Raw genomic sequence first — 17,777 nt, 5'->3', positions numbered from 1 at the left:
TTTCTTCCTACTGGATGAACAAAATTTGGATATTTGGACAATTTTCGGACACTATTTTTATTTTTTGTATTGGGACATTTTTTTGGACACTTTGTATTGGACTTTTTTTTGATTTCGAATTTTATTATTATATTTATTTATTCGAATTTGTTTATGTAATTTCAAAAAGGTTATAATATTGTATTACTTTCTGGGGAGAAAGTGTGACTTTTTGAGGGGTTTTGGGGTAGGTGATATACACATACTTAATCATATTGCCAGCACTGTCAGGCATATTGATCTCCAGCCCGACAATGACAGCATAAGGAGGAAAGCAAAGCAACAGCACAAGAGTGGAGTGAGAGGCACATAACCACTGAACACCAATACAAGGATTAGTTTTAGGGCAGAACTATACTCCAAAAATACCTCCACTCCAACAATGCAAGGTCCAGTGTCTACATCTTCTCTCCAGATTCCTTTGAGAACCAAATCAATGATCATTTGATTGGCTAGCCAGGGAATTATATAGCTCCCAAGCATTCATTTGGGGGTTCATTCCAGTGCTGAGGTGTGCCAAGAATAAACACTGAGCTGTGCATGCACAGCTCTGTGTACATTCTAAATGCATGCGCTTCCTTTTAGTGTTTGGTCTTGGTTATACAGAGAAGTACTAAATATGTTTTTTTTTAAATTTCGCCTTAACATACATTTCATTAAAACAATCAGGGTCTACGTAGCAACTAGCAACTGTTGAAATAACAAATACTCAGATCAAGAAAATGTAATGTTTAGAATTCAACAGTCAAGATTATGTAATGTCCAAAGTACAGGATGTATGTACTGATAACATATTGTATTGTGTAGAGTGGTGGTAAACTGCATCATCAGACAGCTACACATAAAGAGTGGATATTCAGTATCAGACAGAAGACTAATCAAAGACTATGGGCATGGCACAGGAGATGGTCAGAGACTGCATACATTTTTAATAACTCAAAATAGCATATGTAAAAAAATCATAAACAACTGAGCGAGCAACCCCTCTGGTCAGGGTGCAGAGGGGGAGGCGCTCAGCACAGGACCAGGAAGAACACTGTAGTAACGCTGACTACTGTGACTACTGCAATGATTTTCAGCTGCCCCAGTTATCCATGGGGTACGAGATATACTGTATATGCTTATGTTATGCCAAGCTGGATTAATGTAAGCATGTAATAAAGATTACATTTCAGCTTTAACTGGCAGCAGCATGAGCTGAGTCTAATTATGTAGCTGAGTTGCTTGATATGCTTCAAAGTATTATAGTGCTACCTACAGTTGCAAGAAAAAGTATGTGAACCCCTTGGGATTATGTGGAGTTTTGCATGAATTGGGCATAAAATGTGCTCTGAACGTTATCTAAGTCACAACAATAGAAGAACACAGTCTGCTGAACATAATACTACACAAACATTAGATGTTGCCATGGTTTAATTGCACATAACATGTAAACATTCACAGCGCAGGGAGGAAAAAGTATGTGAACCTTTGGACTTAATAACTGGTTGACCCTCCTTTGGCAGCAATAACCTCATCCAAACGTTTCCTGTAGTTGCAGATCAGACCTGCACAACGATCTGGAGTAATTTTGGACCATTCCTCTTCACAAAACTGTTTCAGTGTAGCAATATTCTTGGGATGTCTGGTGTGAATCGCTCTCTTAAGGTCATGCCACAGCATTTCAATCGGGTTGAGGTCAGGACTCTGACTGGGCGACTCCAGAAGGCGTATTGCTGAATAAACTTACTGCAAATGTGATATATAACACATAAACAAATATATATACGGTGCATAAAAGAACAGCATAAAAATGCAAAGTGCCCTATGTGCAATATGAAATAAAATTAGCACATGTGATAACAAACAGTCCTTCAAAAAAGCTTCATAGTATATAGTGAAAGATGGTGAGAACCTCTGTTGTGTAAATATAAAATCAACACAAAAAAATGTCTCTCCAATGCTAAAATCTGATCAAATAAACTGTGTGTCATGAAAAAAATGTCCATTCAAAGATGTGCTGCTCATACGAATACATATCCAATAACACTGCACCATGTGATATCCACCACTAGTAATCCTATGAGCTCACCTCCATGTTAGACCTCAGAGGGTCACTGTATGCCTTCCTCACACTTGGGGCAAATCCACTGGTATAGGATATCGCCTGCTTCACCAGCTGCTTCTACTTCAGTAAGATGGATCCTCCAGCAAACAAGGCTCAAAAAGAATAAAAATAGGCCATTGTGTTTTACTGTATTAAAAGATTCAAATTGTATTAATTATTTGTATACTATTTGGTTCTCTTAGGTTTGTGAACATATTTCAGTGATTAGCAGCAAGCCTAAAAAAATTAAAGGAACACTTTGAAACCACATCAAATCTCAATGGGGAAAATACCATGTTGGATATCTATACTGATATAGACTGGGTAATGTGTTAGAAACGTGAGGATGCCCCATCGTTTGATGGAAATGAAAATTATCAATCTACAGAGGACTGAATTCAAAGATACCCCAAAAATCAAAGTGAAAAAATAATGCATCAGGCTAGTCCACTTTTCTGAAATTTCATTGCGGCAACTCAAAATGGTACTCAGTAGTTTGTATGGCTCCCACATGCTTGTATGCATGACTGACCACATTGTGGTATGTTCCTAATGAGATGACGGATGGTGTCCTGGGGTATTTCCTCCCAGATCTGGACCAGGGCATCACTGAAATCCTGGAGAGTCTGAGGTGCAACCTGGCAGCGTCGGATGGACCGAAACATGATATTTCAGAGGTGTTCTATTGGAACTGCCTGCATACTCTCGCCGCATGAGGCTAGGAATTGTTGTGCACCAGGAGGAACCCAGGACCCACTGCACCAGCGCTGGGTCTGACAATGAGTCCAAAGATTTCATCCCGATGCCTAATGACAGTCAGGGTGTGATTGTCTCGCCACATGAGGCTGGGCATTGTCGTGCACCAGGAGGAACCCAGGACCCACTGTACCAGCGTAGGATCTGACAATGGGTCCAAGGATTTCATCCCGATACCTAATGGCAGTCAGAGTGCCATGGTCTTGAATGTAGAGGTCTGTGTGTCCCTTCATGGATATGCCTCCCCAGACCATCACTGACCCTCCACCAAAACGGTCATGCTTCATGATGTTACAGGCAACATAACATTCTCCACAGCTTCTCCAGATCCTTTCACATCTGTCACATGTGCTCAGGGTGAACCTGCACTTATCTACGAAATGCACAGAGCGCCAGTGGCAGACCTGCCAATTCTGGTGTTCAATGGCAAATGCCAATCGAGCTCTATGGTGCCAGGCAGTGAGTACATGAAGTCTGTTTCTGATTGTTTGGTCAGAGACATTCACACCAGTGGCCTGCTAGAGGTAATTTTGTAGGGCTCTGGCAGTGCTTATCCTGTTCCTCCTTGCACAAAGGAGCAAATACCAGTTCTGCTGATGGGTTAAGGACATTCTACGGCCCTGTCCAGCTCTTTTAGTGTAACTGCCTGTCTCCTAGAATCTCCTCCATGCTCTTGAGTCTGTGCTGGGAGACACATCAAACCTTCTGGCAATGGCACGTATTGATGTGCCATCCTGGAGGAGTTTGACTGCCTGTGCAACCTCTGTAGGGTCAAGGTATCGCCTCATGCTACCAGTAGTGACACTGACCCTAGCCAAATGCAAGACTAGTGAAAAACAGTCAGTAAAGATGAGTAGGGAAACAAAAATGTCAGTGGCCTCCACCTGTAAAACCATTCCTGTTTTGGGGGTCGTCTCATTGTTGCCCATCTAGTGTACTTGTTAATTTCATTAACACCAAAGTGACTGAAACTGATTAACAACCCCGTCTGCTACTTAACTCAGCAGATCAATATCCCAGGAGTTTAACCCCTTCCCGCCGATGTCACACAAATATGCGCCCTCTTGGAACTGGGCTTTTTTCTGTGGGGCCGCATATTTGCGTACCTGTCTTTGTGCTGGGAGCGCGCTGCTCGGCGCGCTCCCAGCACTGAGACCACGGTATCACTGAGAGCACCGGGTCCCGTTCTAACAATCGAGACCTGGGACTCCCGGTCCCGGGTCACATGATCGTTGTGATAGCCTCTTATTGGCTATCACAGTGATCAGTCACTGTGCAGCCTGGCCCCCTTGTTTTTCTCTCTCTCTATGAATGGAGAAGAGAGATACATTGAATCTCTCTAACTCTTGGCATAGAGAGAAAAAAAAGTTTGTAAAAAAAAAGATGAATAAATATTAAAAAATCAAAGAAAAAATAAAGAAAAATACCTAGATCAAGGTTTGATCTAGTTCAGTGCCAGGGTTAGTGTTTAGGTCAAGGTCAGGGTCAAAGGTCAAGGTCAGGATTTATAAAAAAAATTGGTATCAGTGTCAGTTAGTGTTAATATCAGTGTGTTTTAGGTAAAAAAAAAAAAGACAAAAACAAAATGCGCACTATTGTTTCTGGGCTGTACTACGGGTACAAACACGTATATGGTATCACTGCGATCGTCAACAGCTGGAGAATTTATTTTGGGTTGTTCTTTGGTGGTAGGTTTTAGTCGTAACAAGAAACACACAGCTAAATAAAAAAAAAAATATTGTTTTTACTATTTTGGGCCAGTTTTCCTTTGATAATAAAAAAAAAATCAGGAGATATCCATTACCATTTACCACCAAATGAAAGCCCAATTTGTCCTGAAAAAAATCAAGGTATAATCCACCTGGATGTACAAAGTAGTTGTGGTGATATGTACGGTTTTACTATCACATGTCAACGTTGCAGAATTGTGCTTAGGCATTTAGATTTGTTTTACCCTTAGGCATGAAGGGGTTAACTGACTTGATGCTATACTGTGATTAAAAAGTGTTCCTTTAATTTTTTTGAGCAGTGTATATTTGGCAAAAATTGTTTTTATATATATATTGTTTCACTATAACATTAGTAGAGCTGTGGTATTTGCACTTAATATTTTCCCACTCAGTCACTAGGGCCTTGAGCTCTGGTCAGTACTCACAATGGGCTCCATTCACAAAGCGGTATCTACCACTTTAAGGTCTGTGGTAAAAAACCTCTTGACATTTTTCAAAAATTTTGGTTGCAACTCACTAAAAAAACGCTACTAAAACACCACATCAGCTATTTTATGAAGTGATGCAGTATTTTAGTAGTGAAAGCTAGCAGTAAGGTAGCCAACATCCTTAACAACCAGTAAACAGCTAGTTGTTAAGGAGAGGGCAGGCATCTTGTCCTTAACAACTATGACTCATCTGCTGTCAGCGGGATTTTTTTTTTTTTAAGAAAAGAGCATAAGGGTCCCCCCAATCCAGGTCCACTGTGTCTGGTATTGACTTTGAGTGGAATTCCATACCAAAATTTAAAACAAATGGTGTCGGGACCTCCCCAAAATCCCTACCAAGTATGCAGCCTGGCAGGGCAGGAAAGGGGGGGATGAGTGAATGCCCCCCCGAACCATACCGGGTCACATACCCTTAACAAGGGCGAGTGGCCCTTGCTGTTGATCAGGACAAGGGCCTCTTCCCCAAAACCCTGGCCCTGTGGTTGTTAGGGATGCAGTAATTCCCTGCTCCTTAACAACCATGACAATTACATGTTGTTAAGGATGCTGGCGGCTGTTGGCTCATTAACAGCGAGTTAAAATAAAGCAGATTCCCTAATGCAGAACTTCACCCAAAAGGGAAATGTCACGATCGCAAGATCGCTGCCACCAACATGCGACGATCGCGACGTCCAATATGTCACGATCGCGGCATCAGACCCCAGACCTTCTCACCCAAACTCGTGACCGAAGGACTAGCCAATCTAAAACTGCGATGTGACGTGCGTAACAATGCCACACCCAGCTGCACCCTGCACAACGATTTTCCAGCTAATGGATCACAGATCGATGTACCGGCAGCCTGAGCGATTGTTACTGGGTCAGGTTAATTACGCAATTACCCTTCACACTGCCACCACCTCCTTTTTGTCAGAGAAAGAGGAATCTCGGCGATCTCAGCTAAAACACTATAATGATTGAGATAATCGTCTGTATAAAACGGTCATAACACAGGCCTCTTATACAGAGGGTTAAACAAACAGTAGCATTCTCTTTAGAGGCAGGGATTGGTAAATTGCAATACAGAGCTATAGAAACAGTTCAACACTTTCAGAAAGAAAGATTACTAAGAGGTCAAACGGGTGCAATACAAATATTTACAGAAACAGATGTAACTAAGATATATAGATATATATACACATATACAAAGAACCACAGCACAGCAAAGAGATATCAGAGAGAGGTGAAAGGGTTAAGGTACTTGCCAAAGTCCTGGGTTAGCAGATCCAAGTTTCAGAGCAAGAGGGCATGTGTCTCCCCAGGTGGTATTGATGTTATCAAATGGGAGACTTCTTCAACTTAACTAATCTTAGGCCTGCCTATTTTCTAGTCCCCAGCAGGGGGTGTCTCTGACGCCAAGGACCAATACCTTGTGTAGGCCGGGAGGTCTGGGTGTCGACCTAAACTAGAGTCAAAATCTTGTGTAGTTCATATTTGGGCTCATAACTTTTCTTATGCACAAGTGACATCCTACCCGCGGGTAGATTATTATGCAGACAATTCTGAGGATTGATTAGATATGAATTATGAAAGTGTATGCTAAACGGTTCACAAGATCTATATTTCTGCTTTCCTGTCTATGCGAGACAAGTCGAGTGACACATCAAACTGTTCGGCTCCTCCTAGCCAATCTGACGGTATGTCTGATTTTTATGTAAGTCTCTCATATTCCAAGATATAAGACATAGGGAAAAAATGGATTTTGAGAAGTGTTATCTGATTCTGTTACCTACACTGAGTTAGACTCATTAGGTCAGAATCTCTTTCAACTCCTGAGAGAGCTTGCCTTATCTATTCCGAGGTGTGAAATGGCACAGGTTCTCCCAGACAGCCAGGCACCTAGCTCAGGGATGCCTTGGCCTGCCAGTGACACACACACAGACACACACGTCTCCTCTCAGAGAGGGAGGGGGAGGGGGAGGGAAGTGTCAGGGCTCCAGGTATGACCAGAGGTGTGTGGACCGACACAGGGAAACACAGACTTCAGGTATAGCGTGTAACACAATATAATTTATTAAAGACAACACAAACATAAATATGTACAACCAGGTGCAATAAACCTAAACTAATAGGTACCAGTGCAGTCAGGGCTGGAGAGGTGGAGCGGTCAGGCAGGCCGAGCCCACAGCACGGATTTCCTCAGGGCACGGGGTCTAAGTCCCAGCCTGCTATTCACCAGGGCCCCTGATGGTGGGGATGGACTTGGTGCAGACTGGAACCAGGTCGCGACCCCTGAGTGCGTCCGGCTGTGGTAGAGAGTACTGGCAGGGGAGTGCAGGAACGGAGTCTGATGGGAAGAGGCAGGCAGACTTGCTAGAGGTGATCCGTGTGGGATCGATGGATGGATGGATCGTCGGGTGAAGTAAGCGTAGTCAGACAGGCCGGGTCGGTATCGTGCGGGCAGCGTGGTACAGGAGGAGCAAGCAGAGAATGGTCGGGGTCACAAGCCAGGTTCAGCAGGTAGCGGGCAGCGCGGTACCGAGGATCAGGCAGAAGGATGGTCAGGCAAGCCAGGGGTTCAACAGGAGACGGTCAGCAGAGATCAGGATCAAAACAGGGTCAGCAACGAGGCAGGAACACAGGATACCAGGTACAGGGGCTCATGGGAAACATACACCAAGGCCCTGATCACAGGCCTGGTCATTCCTAAAATACACCTCCTGCAAACAGCCCAGGTGTTGGCTGACTACAGGAGTGAGCTTCTGGCTGCTGAGAGCACCCACTGGTCAGCCCTGGTACTGCAGCCCACACGGCAGGTGAGTCCCACCACCAGTGCTGAGTCCATTCCTGACAGTACCCCTCCTCAAGGAGCAGCCTCAGGACGCTCCAAACAGTCCTTAGTGGGCAAAATGTTCCACCGCCCGGGTCAGGTAACTGGCTGGATATCTTACTGCCGGAGTCAACCGGCTGGCTGGGTTTTCAGCTGGCAGACTTCTCTTTATGTAGGGGAACCCAGGAAGGCAGGTCGCTGGACACAGGATTTCCAGGAGCAGGCTGGGAATCAGTTATTGGCCAGTTTAGCTGGGCAGCGGGCGGACGCACATCAGGCTGGGCAGCGGGCAGGGGCACATCAGGCTGGGCAGCGGGCGGGGGCACGTCAGGCTGGGCAGCGGGCGGGGGCACGTCAGGCTGGGCAGCGGGCGGGGGCACGTCAGCGGGCACCGAGTCATCTGGCACGACAGCGGGCACCGAATCATCTGGCACGACAGCGGGCACCGAGCCATCTGGCAAGACAGCGGGCTCCGAGTCATCTGGCACGACAGTGAGCTCCGAGTCATCTGGCAGAACCGCGGGCACCGGGTCACCAAGCTCGACAGCAGGCACCGAGTCATCTGGCATGACAGCGGGCTCCAAGTCATCTGGCAGAACCGGGGGCACCGAGTCATCTGGCACGACAGCAGGCACCGAGTCATCTGGCACGACAGCGGGCACCGAGTCATTTGGCAGAACCGCGGGCACTGAGTCACCAAGCTCGACAGCCGGCACCGAGTCATCTGGCAAGACAGCGGGCTCCGAGCCATCTGGCAAGACAGCGGGCTCCAAGTTATCTGGCAAGACAGCGGGCACCGAGTCATCTGGCACGACAGCGAGCTCCGAGTCATCTGGCAGAACCGAGGGCACTGGGTCACCAAGCTCAACAGCGGGCACCGAGTCATCTGGCACGACAGCAGGCTCCGAGTCATCTGGCAGAACAGCGGGCACCGAGTCATCTGGCACGACAGTGGGCACCGAGTCATCTGGCAGAACCGCGGGCACCGGGTCACCAAGCTCAATAGCGGGCACCGAGTCATCTGGCACAACAGCGGGCTCTGAGTCATCTAACACGACAGCAGGCACCGAGTCATCTGGCACGACAGTGGGCACCGAGTCATCTGGCACGACAGCGGGCACCGAGTCATTTGGCACGACAGCGGGCACCGGGTCACCAAGCTCGACAGCGGGCACCGAGTCATCTGGCACGACAACGGGCACCGAGTCATCTGGCAAGACAGCGGGCACCGAGTCATCTGGCACGACAGCGAGCTTCGAGTCATCTGGCAGAACCGAGGGCACCGGGTCACCAAGCTCAACAGCGGGCACCGAGTCATCTGGCACGACAGCGGGCTCCGAGTCATCTGGCAGAACAGCGGGCACCGAGTCATCTGGCACGACAGTGGGCACCGAGTCATCTGGCAGAACCGCGGGCACCGGTTCACCAAGCTCAATAGCGGGCACTGAGTCATCTGGCACGACAGCGGGCACCGAGTCATCTGGCACGACAGCGGGCACCGGGTCACCAAGCTCGACAGCGGGCACCGAGTCATCTGGCACGACAGCGGGCACCGAGTCATCTGGCAAGACAGCGGGCACCGAGTCATCTGGCAAGACAGCGGACACCAGGTCATCTGGCAGGACAGCGGGCACCAGGTCATCTGGCAGGACAGCGGGCACCAGGTCATCTGGCTCGACAGCGGGCATCGGATCATCAGGCATCAGGTCATCTGGCTCGATAGCAGGCATCGGGTCATCAGGCATCAGGTCATCTGGCTTGACAGCAGGCACCGAGTCAACTGGCACGACAGCAGACACTGGGTTATCAGGCATCGGATCGTCTGGCAGGACAGCGGGCAACAGGTCATCTGGCAAGACAGCGGGCAACAGGTCATCTGGCAGGACAGCGGGCAACAGGTCATCTGGCAGGACAGCGGGCACCAGGTCACCAAGCTCGACAGCGGGCACCAGGTCATCTGGCACGACAGCGGACGCCAGATCATCTGGCATCAGGTCATCTGGCTCAACAGCGGGCATCGGATCATCAGGCATCAGGTCATCTGGCTTGACAGTAGGCATCAGGTCATCAGGCATCAGGTCATCTGGCTCGACAGCAGGCATCGGGTCATCAGGCATCAGGTCATCTGGCTTGACAGTGGGCACCAGGTCATCTGGCAGGACAGCGGGCAACAGGTCATCAGGTATCGGATCGTCCGGCACGACAGCGGGCACCAGGTCATCTGGCAGGATAGCGGGCACCAAGTCATCTGGCATCAGGTCATCTGGCTCGACAGCCGGCACCGAGTCATCTGGCATGATAGGATCATCAGGCCGGGTAGGAACATCAGGCTGGGTAGAACCATCAGGCTGGGTAGAACCATCTGACCGGGCAGAACCATCTGACCGGGCAGAACCATCTGGCTGGGTAGCGCACACTGGGTCATCAGGCATCAGGGTATCAGGCTGAACCATGGAAGGTGGGTTCTCAGACAGCAGACTGACCGGTTTGGATACTGGCAGGATGGTACTGGTTGGAAAGAATTTTCGCCTTTTCCTGGTTTTAGTTACTGGAGCACTGTAAGTAAGTGCAGGTTTGTAAACAGATAGAGCAGCTGTAGGCAGAGAAGAGCTGGGGGATGGAACAAAGGAAGGAGCAGTTGCTACAGAGGACTTCTTTACAGGGTTAAAGGCAGGATAGGTGCAGCGAGTGGGAGCAGGGTACTGACAAGTGGTAGGTAGTAGGGTATACTGGGCTGTCACTGGGGGTGCTGTCGGGAATGCAGGAAGAGAGCTTTGAGCAAAGAAATGATAAGAAGGACTGGTTTGTTGCAAGCTGACTGAGGTTGGGTGTAACAACTCTGACCATATCTGCAGTACTGGCTGAACAAAGCTCCGCTTACACAAAGCCTGTCTGGTCAAAGACTGCACTGCGTTTATACAATCCCTTAGTACCTGTTGTGAACATGCAGAATAATGCTCCAAGAAGCACTCCACATCATCCTCTAATAACCATACCAGGGACTCTACCTGGTCTGCACTAAATGGCGGCAAAAAGTCATCCCTGCTTTCAGGGGTACCAGATGAAGCCAACTCTGCACAAACCTGAATCAAAGGTTGCACCTCAGAGAATTCTGTGCCCTGATCTACTAGAACATGAGCGATCCGTATACATTCTAGCAGTTGATCCCGGGTATACTCCTTTAGAGTCTGATAAGCATAATCTCTGTCATCAAAGACCAGCAGAGACAAATACACAACCTCATCAAGATGCATCCTTCACAACAAGCCAAGATGGCTTCCCTGTGCAGCCACTTCTGGTCAGGAATGGCCTTGGTGTAATGTCAGGGCTCCAAGTATGACCAGAGGTGTGTGGACTGACACAGGGAAACACAGACTTCAGGTATAGCGTGTAACACAATATAATTTATTAAAGACAACACAAACATAAATATGTACAACCAGGTGCAATAAACCTAAACTAATAGGTACCAGTGCAGTCAGGGCTGGAGAGGTGGAGCGGTCAGGCAGGCCGAGCCCACAGCACGGATTTCCTCAGGGCACGGGGTCTAAGTCCCAGCCTGCTATTCACTAGGGCCCCTGATGGTGGGGATGGACTTGGTGCAGACTGGAACCAGGTCGCGACCCCTGAGTGCGTCCGGCTGTGGTAGAGAGTACTGGCAGGGGAGTGCAGGAACGGAGTCTGATGGGAAGAGGCAGGCAGACTTGCTAGAGGTGATCCGTGCGGGATCGATGGATGGATGGATCGTTGGGTGAAGTAAGCGTAGTCAGACAAGCCGGGTCGGTATCGTGCGGGCAGCGTGGTACAGGAGGAGCAAGCAGAGAATGGTCGGGGTCACAAGCCAGGTTCAGCAGGTAGCGGGCAGCGCGGTACCGAGGATCAGGGAGAAGGATGGTCAGGCAAGCCAGGGGTTCAACAGGAGACGGTCAGCAGAGGTCAGGATCAAAGCAGGGTCAGCAACGAGGCAGGAACACAGGATACCAGGTACAGGGGCTCATGGGAAACATACACCAAGGCCCTGATCACAGGCCTGGTCATTCCTAAAATACACCTCCTGCAATCAGCCCAGGTGTTGGCTGACTACAGGAGTGAGCTTCTGGCTGCTGAGAGCACCCGCTGGTCAGCCCTGGCACTGCAGCCCACACAGCAGGTGAGTCCCACCACCAGTGCTGAGTTCATTCCTGACAGGAAGAATAAGGGAGAAATGGATACTCTTAACAAAATGGAGTCCGCGTCCTTCACTGTGTGTTGCGCACGCAGTTCTGCTCTTTCTCCTCCTCCCCCCTCCTCTCTTACATTTTACACTTTATTTTTTTTTCAGGGGGGTACCTGGTTCTGACAGTCGGATTGTTACGGCGTTCCAAGCGGAAGTTTGGCCACTTCTCCTTCCCCCTGCAGCCTTCTGGGACATGTCACAGCTCCCAGAAAGCTGTGGGACCATTCAGTGCAGCTTGGCTCAAACATGCGCAGTGAGCAGCCAGCTGTGAAGCACAAGCTGTCACAGCTGGCTGCCCACAGCTTTTATGCCGGGGACCGAAGTCCAGTGAAGAAACCTTCTGGGTGAGGTCAGTGCTGGATACTGGGACAGGTGAGTGGCCTATTATTAAAAGTCAGCAGCTACAGTTTTTGTAGCTGCTGACTTGTAATTTTTCAAAAGATGACTGAAGAACTGCTTTAACTATCACATGCCTGGACCACTACCGATTTAATACATTTATTTATTTCCTTTATTGTATTAATATTAATACCGTTTTATGAGGTATTTACCTAATTTTTTGCTTTTTGAGTTAAACACTGCATAAAGGGATAGTGAATTGTCAGCATCGCATGCGATATTTGGGAAAAATGTGTCAGATCACCTTAATACCTCATGCGATCTGTTTTAGTGAATGGAGTCTAATGGCACAGGATAGCCGGATGCCTTCTTCCAGTTTCCACTGGACCTTCAGTGAGGCAGACGTTAATACCCTCAATGCCACAAGACAACTAGACCCTATCCAAGCTAAACCCAGGCACTCTGCAGTGAGCTCTCCAGACCAAATCCTTAGCTCCAAGTTTTAGAAAAAGGCCTCCTAGCTATGCCACAGCTGGGTCCTCAATGAGCTTGAATCAGTAGAACTGCTGTAGGGGGAAGAGAGGGTGGGGGCTGCATGGTAGCCACCCCCATCCAGCAGGGTGGCAGGGGGTGACTGGGCCAGGGAGCAGAGGGGCAATTGCTGCTCTGATGCCCTGTAAAAAGGCTGCACCCAGACAGGGCTGTCTTTAGTGTGGGGCAAAAGGGGCCCAATTACTGTTGTAGGGCCTTAAGCAGCTGTCCCTTGAACCTGCGCCAATGGTGGAACTACCAGCAGGGTCAGATTTACTTTCTTCCCCCTGTAGAATTACACAAGTTAGTCCGCCTGTAAAAATTATTGGTTGCTAGGTCCACCTACTGTCCTAGCAACCTCCTCCAGAGCTGCTCTGCCTCTGCCTCTAGTGTTGTTTTTCCTGGCTTCCTGCTGAAAATGGAACAAGTCAGGAGTCTGAGGCGACCTGCTGTCTGGACCAGGACACTGGTGCTGAGCTTACTGGCTCGGAGTCTGAAGAGACCTGCATCTGAAGTGAGTGGGCATCCAAGGGGGAAAACTGAGCAGAAGAGTCCGATTTCGGTGATACCTGCACACAAAGGAGGGGGGAGGGGACAGAAAGCACACTTATCACACAATGTATTCTAGAGGCAGGGAGGACAGGCTCCCATAGGTCCTAGAGCTGTGCACACTGACCCCCTACACAGAGATGTGATTGGGACAGACTCTGACTATCTCCCGTAGTACGTTTGCAGTCTCTGACCCTCTCCTATAGTATGTTTACAGTCTCTGACCATCTTCTGTAGTATGCCTGCAGTCTCTGATCATCTCCTGTAGTATGTCTTCAGTCTATGACCATCTTCTGTAATATGTCTACAGTCTCTGACCCTCTCCTGTAGTATGTCTGCAGTCTCTGAACATCTCCTGCAGTGTGTCTGCAGTCTCTGACCATCCCCTGTAGTATGTCTGCAGTCTCTGACCCTCTCCTGTAGTATGTTTGCAGTTTCTGACCATCTCCTGTAGTGTGTCTGCAGTCTCTGACCATCTCTTGTAGTAAGTCTGCAATCTCTGACCATCTCCTGTGGTATATCTGCAGTCTCTGACCTTCTCCTTTAGTACATTTGCAGTCTCTGACCACCTGCTGTGGTACGTTTGCAGTCTTTGACCTTTCACCACAAAAACCTCTTTGACGGGTGATGCAGTCCCTGCTACCCCTCTATAAAGCAATCCATAGTGGATTGCTCTGCAGAGCTAGTTTGCAGGCATTCAGGAGGTGATACTGCTGGCACCTGAATATCTGTTTTGTTTTTTGTTTTTTTTGGGGGGGTTGGTTGCCCAGGAGGTGAATGGTGTGTGTGCTCTTTAAAAAAAGAGCTTAAAAAGGAGGGATAAAGTTTTGTAGAGTGAAGATCCACATTAAAGTAGAATTACAGTTTAAGCCTATCAAGCTAGTAATTAAAATATTTAGTTTGCCTTAACACAAAATTGTTTTCATTTTATTTATTTCCATGAAAAGGCACACAAAAAATCCTCAGCACCAGGCTCATGATGCTCTTAAACCAGCCCTGGCTGCACCACTTCCACCACAGACATGCCTAAAGTCTTTTTGGGGAAGAGGAGTAAAAAGTCTCCCCCAGTGTCCTATTGAGTGCAGGATGAGGACAGAGTGCAGCCCCCCAGCTTAAATAGTGTACGCCATGTCTGAGCAGAGGCCAGCTTTGTGCTCCACCAGAGGCTCTCCTCCCTTGGCCAACCCACATCGATGCCCTGGCTCCTGCCTGCAGCCCCGGGCTACCACCTGCAAGCCAGTTCAGGAACCCAGAGTCGGTGCAGCACGGGCTGTCCAGCCCGACCAAGCCATGAGGAGAGAGTACCTGGATTGGAGCTTCAACCTGTGATGGGGGGGAGGGAGGCCGAGTCATTGCACCATGGGCCTCTGGGTTGTACTTTCCCCCTGCACCAAAGGTTGCCAGTCAGCCCCTTCCCAGTGGAATCCCCTGCTGTTCTAAAGCTCATGACTCTTTATATGACTCTCTAGCCACCTGCTGAGCATAGCTCCCAAGGGATTGGCCGAAGTACAATATACAGTATATTTAGGTTGCTCATTTGACTTTCCAGCCCACTATGTTCTAGAAACATCTAGAATGCAGGGGAGAACAATGAAACCTGCAGCCTGCGAGATGCAGAACAGCCTAAGGCAATCAATAGCTGCTCCTATGATTATAGTGGAGCCAAAGAGGACTACATTTACCTACCATTCTAGCATCCTATCTAGGAGGGTGCTACGGAATATTATTTTTATTAGTACTGTAGTACTTGTCTGGTTTGTGTTCCTTACCTAGAATTATGTTGTGGCCTCCAATGTAAAGTACATGAGCCATCTCATGTATCCTAGTAACGTATTAACATAGCAGAGTCAAGAAAAATTCCTATCCTTGACCATTGATGTATAAATAACTACCACAAAACATCCATTATCTTCATACATTGCTAGAGTGGCTTATAATATTGTATTCATTCTTGAATGTCACCTAATATACTGTACAGTGGCTACAAAAGAGAGAAGTGGCACATCTACTTATGCAGGCTACTTCTAGTCTTTTAGAGCTGTGTCTGCATTATCTAAAGAAATACTTTAGTGTCAAGTTAACCACTCCCCCCCCCCGCCCTATACCAGAAATACTGCTACAGGATAGCAGGGCTGCACAAAGTCATGTATATATACATGATTGGAATCCCCGGGTAGGGGGCACGCTCCGCCCTGCCCGCGCTGCCATTGGCGGCTACGCATGTCAATCACCGGGTCCAGGGTAGAGATTGTTCGTTGACACCCAGCGACCACTGAGTAACACTGACAGGGGAGAGACCTTTGTGTAAACAACACAGGTCTCTCTCCTGCCAGCAAGAACATGCTGCTGTGTAAATACACAGCAGCATGTTTCTTCAAGTAAAACACAGTTAACCCTTTGATCGCTCATATGTTGACCCCTTCCTGCCCAGTGTCATTAGTACAGTGTCAGTGCTTTTTATTAGCACTGAACCCCAGTGGTGTCACTGGAGATGTCAGTGGCAGTTAGCCAGTTCCCCCCCCAGTGTCAGAATGCTCGCCGCGGTCCCGCTATAAGTTGCTGATCGCCGCCATTACTACTATAAAAAAACTAATTCCAGTATATATACCGCCATTTGTAAACACTATAACTTTCATGTAAACCAATTAATTTACACGTAGTGGGATTTTTTTTAGCAAAGACAAGTAGCAGAATTTTGGCCTAAATTTATGACAAAATTAGATTTTTAACATTTTTTTACTGGACATGTCTAATAGCAAAAAGTCAAATATACAGTGGTGCAAAAAAGTATTTAGTCAGCCACCAATTGTGCAAGTTCTCCCACTTAAAAAGATGAGAGAGGCCTGTAATTGGCATCATAGGTAGACCTCAACTATGAAAGACAAAATGAGAAAAAAAATCCAGACAATCACATTAGCTGATTTGGAAAGAATTTATTTGCAAATTATGGTGGAAAATAAGTATTTGGTCAATATCAAAAGTTAATCTCAATACTTTGTTATATATCCTTTGTTGGCAATGACAGAGGTCAAACGTTTCCTGTAAGTCTTCACAAGGTTGGCACACACTGTTGCTGGTATGTTGGCCCATTCCTCCATGCAAATCTCCTCTAGAGCAGTGATGTTTTGGGGCTGTTGCTGGGCAACACGGACTTTCAACTCCCTCCAAAGGTTTTCTATGGGGTTGAGATCTGGAGACTGGCTAGGCCACTCCAGGACCTTGAAATGCTTCTTACGAAGCCACTCCTTTGTTGCCCAGGCGGTATGTTTGGGATCATTGTCATGTTGGAAGACCCAGCCACGTTTCATCTTAAATGCCCTTGCTGATGGAAGGAGGTTTGCACTCAAAATCTCACGATACATGGCCCCATTCATTCTGTCTTGTACATGGATCAGTCGTCCTGGTCCATTTGCGGAGAAACAGCCCCAAAGCATGATGTTGCCACCCCCATGCTTCACAGTAGGTATGGTGTTCTTTGGATGCAACTCAGCATTCTCTCTCCTCCAAACACGACGAGTTTTGTTTCTACCAGTTCTATTTTGGTTTCATCTGACCATATGACATTCTCCCAATCCTCTTCTGGATCATCCAAATGCTCTCTAGCAAACTTCAGACGGGCCCGGATATGTACTGGCTTAAGCAGGGGGACACATCTGGCACTGCAGAATCTGAGTCCCTGGCGGCGTAGTGTGTTACTTATGGTAGCCTTTGTTACATTGGTCCCAGCTCTCTGCAGGTCATTCACTAGGTCCCCCATGTGGTCCTGGGATTTTTGCTCACCATTCTTGTGATCATTTTGACCCCACAGGGTGAGATCTTGCGTGGAGCCCCAGATCGAGGGAGATTATCAGTGGTCTTATATGTCTTCCATTTTCTAATTATTTCTCCCACAGTTGATTTGTTCACACCAAGCTGCTTGCCTATTGCAGATTCAGTCTTCCCAACCTGGTGCAGGTCTACAATTTTGTTTCTGGTGTCCTTCGACAGCTCTTTGGTCTACACCATAGTGGAGTTTGGAGTGTGACTGTTTGAGGTTGTGGACAGGTGTCTTTTATACTGATAACAAGTTCAAACAGGTGCCATTGATACAGGTAATGAGTGCAGGACAGAGGAGCCTCTTAAAGAAGAAGGTACAGGTCTGTGAGAGCCAGAAATCTTGCTTGTTTGTAGGTGACCAAATACTTATTTTCCACCATAATTTGCAAATAAATTCTTTCCAGATCAGCCAATGTGA

At 47.8% G+C, this 17,777-nt stretch overlaps 1 long non-coding RNA gene across 1 annotated transcript in view; it reads right to left on the bottom strand.

Moving 5' to 3' along the window:
* Positions 1-1,434: 1,434 nt before the first annotated feature.
* The window catches only part of LOC149468539 (uncharacterized), a 37,387-nt gene continuing 21,044 nt past the window's right edge, over positions 1,435-17,777 (bottom strand). The window contains exons 2-3 of the long non-coding RNA XR_016311702.1: positions 2,111-2,238; positions 1,435-1,767 (exon numbers count right to left, since the gene is read on the bottom strand). This is a non-coding gene — a long non-coding RNA (uncharacterized LOC149468539). The remainder of the gene's footprint in view (positions 1,768-2,110; positions 2,239-17,777) is intronic.

Source organism: Staurois parvus, unplaced genomic scaffold (genome assembly GCF_062004578.1).
Source record: "Staurois parvus isolate SC_StPar_1 unplaced genomic scaffold, SC_StPar_1.0 ptg000086l, whole genome shotgun sequence".
Classification (NCBI taxonomy): domain Eukaryota; kingdom Metazoa; phylum Chordata; class Amphibia; order Anura; family Ranidae; genus Staurois; species Staurois parvus.
Note: the sequence above shows the minus strand (reverse complement) of the source record. Positions and strands in the feature narration are given on the sequence as shown.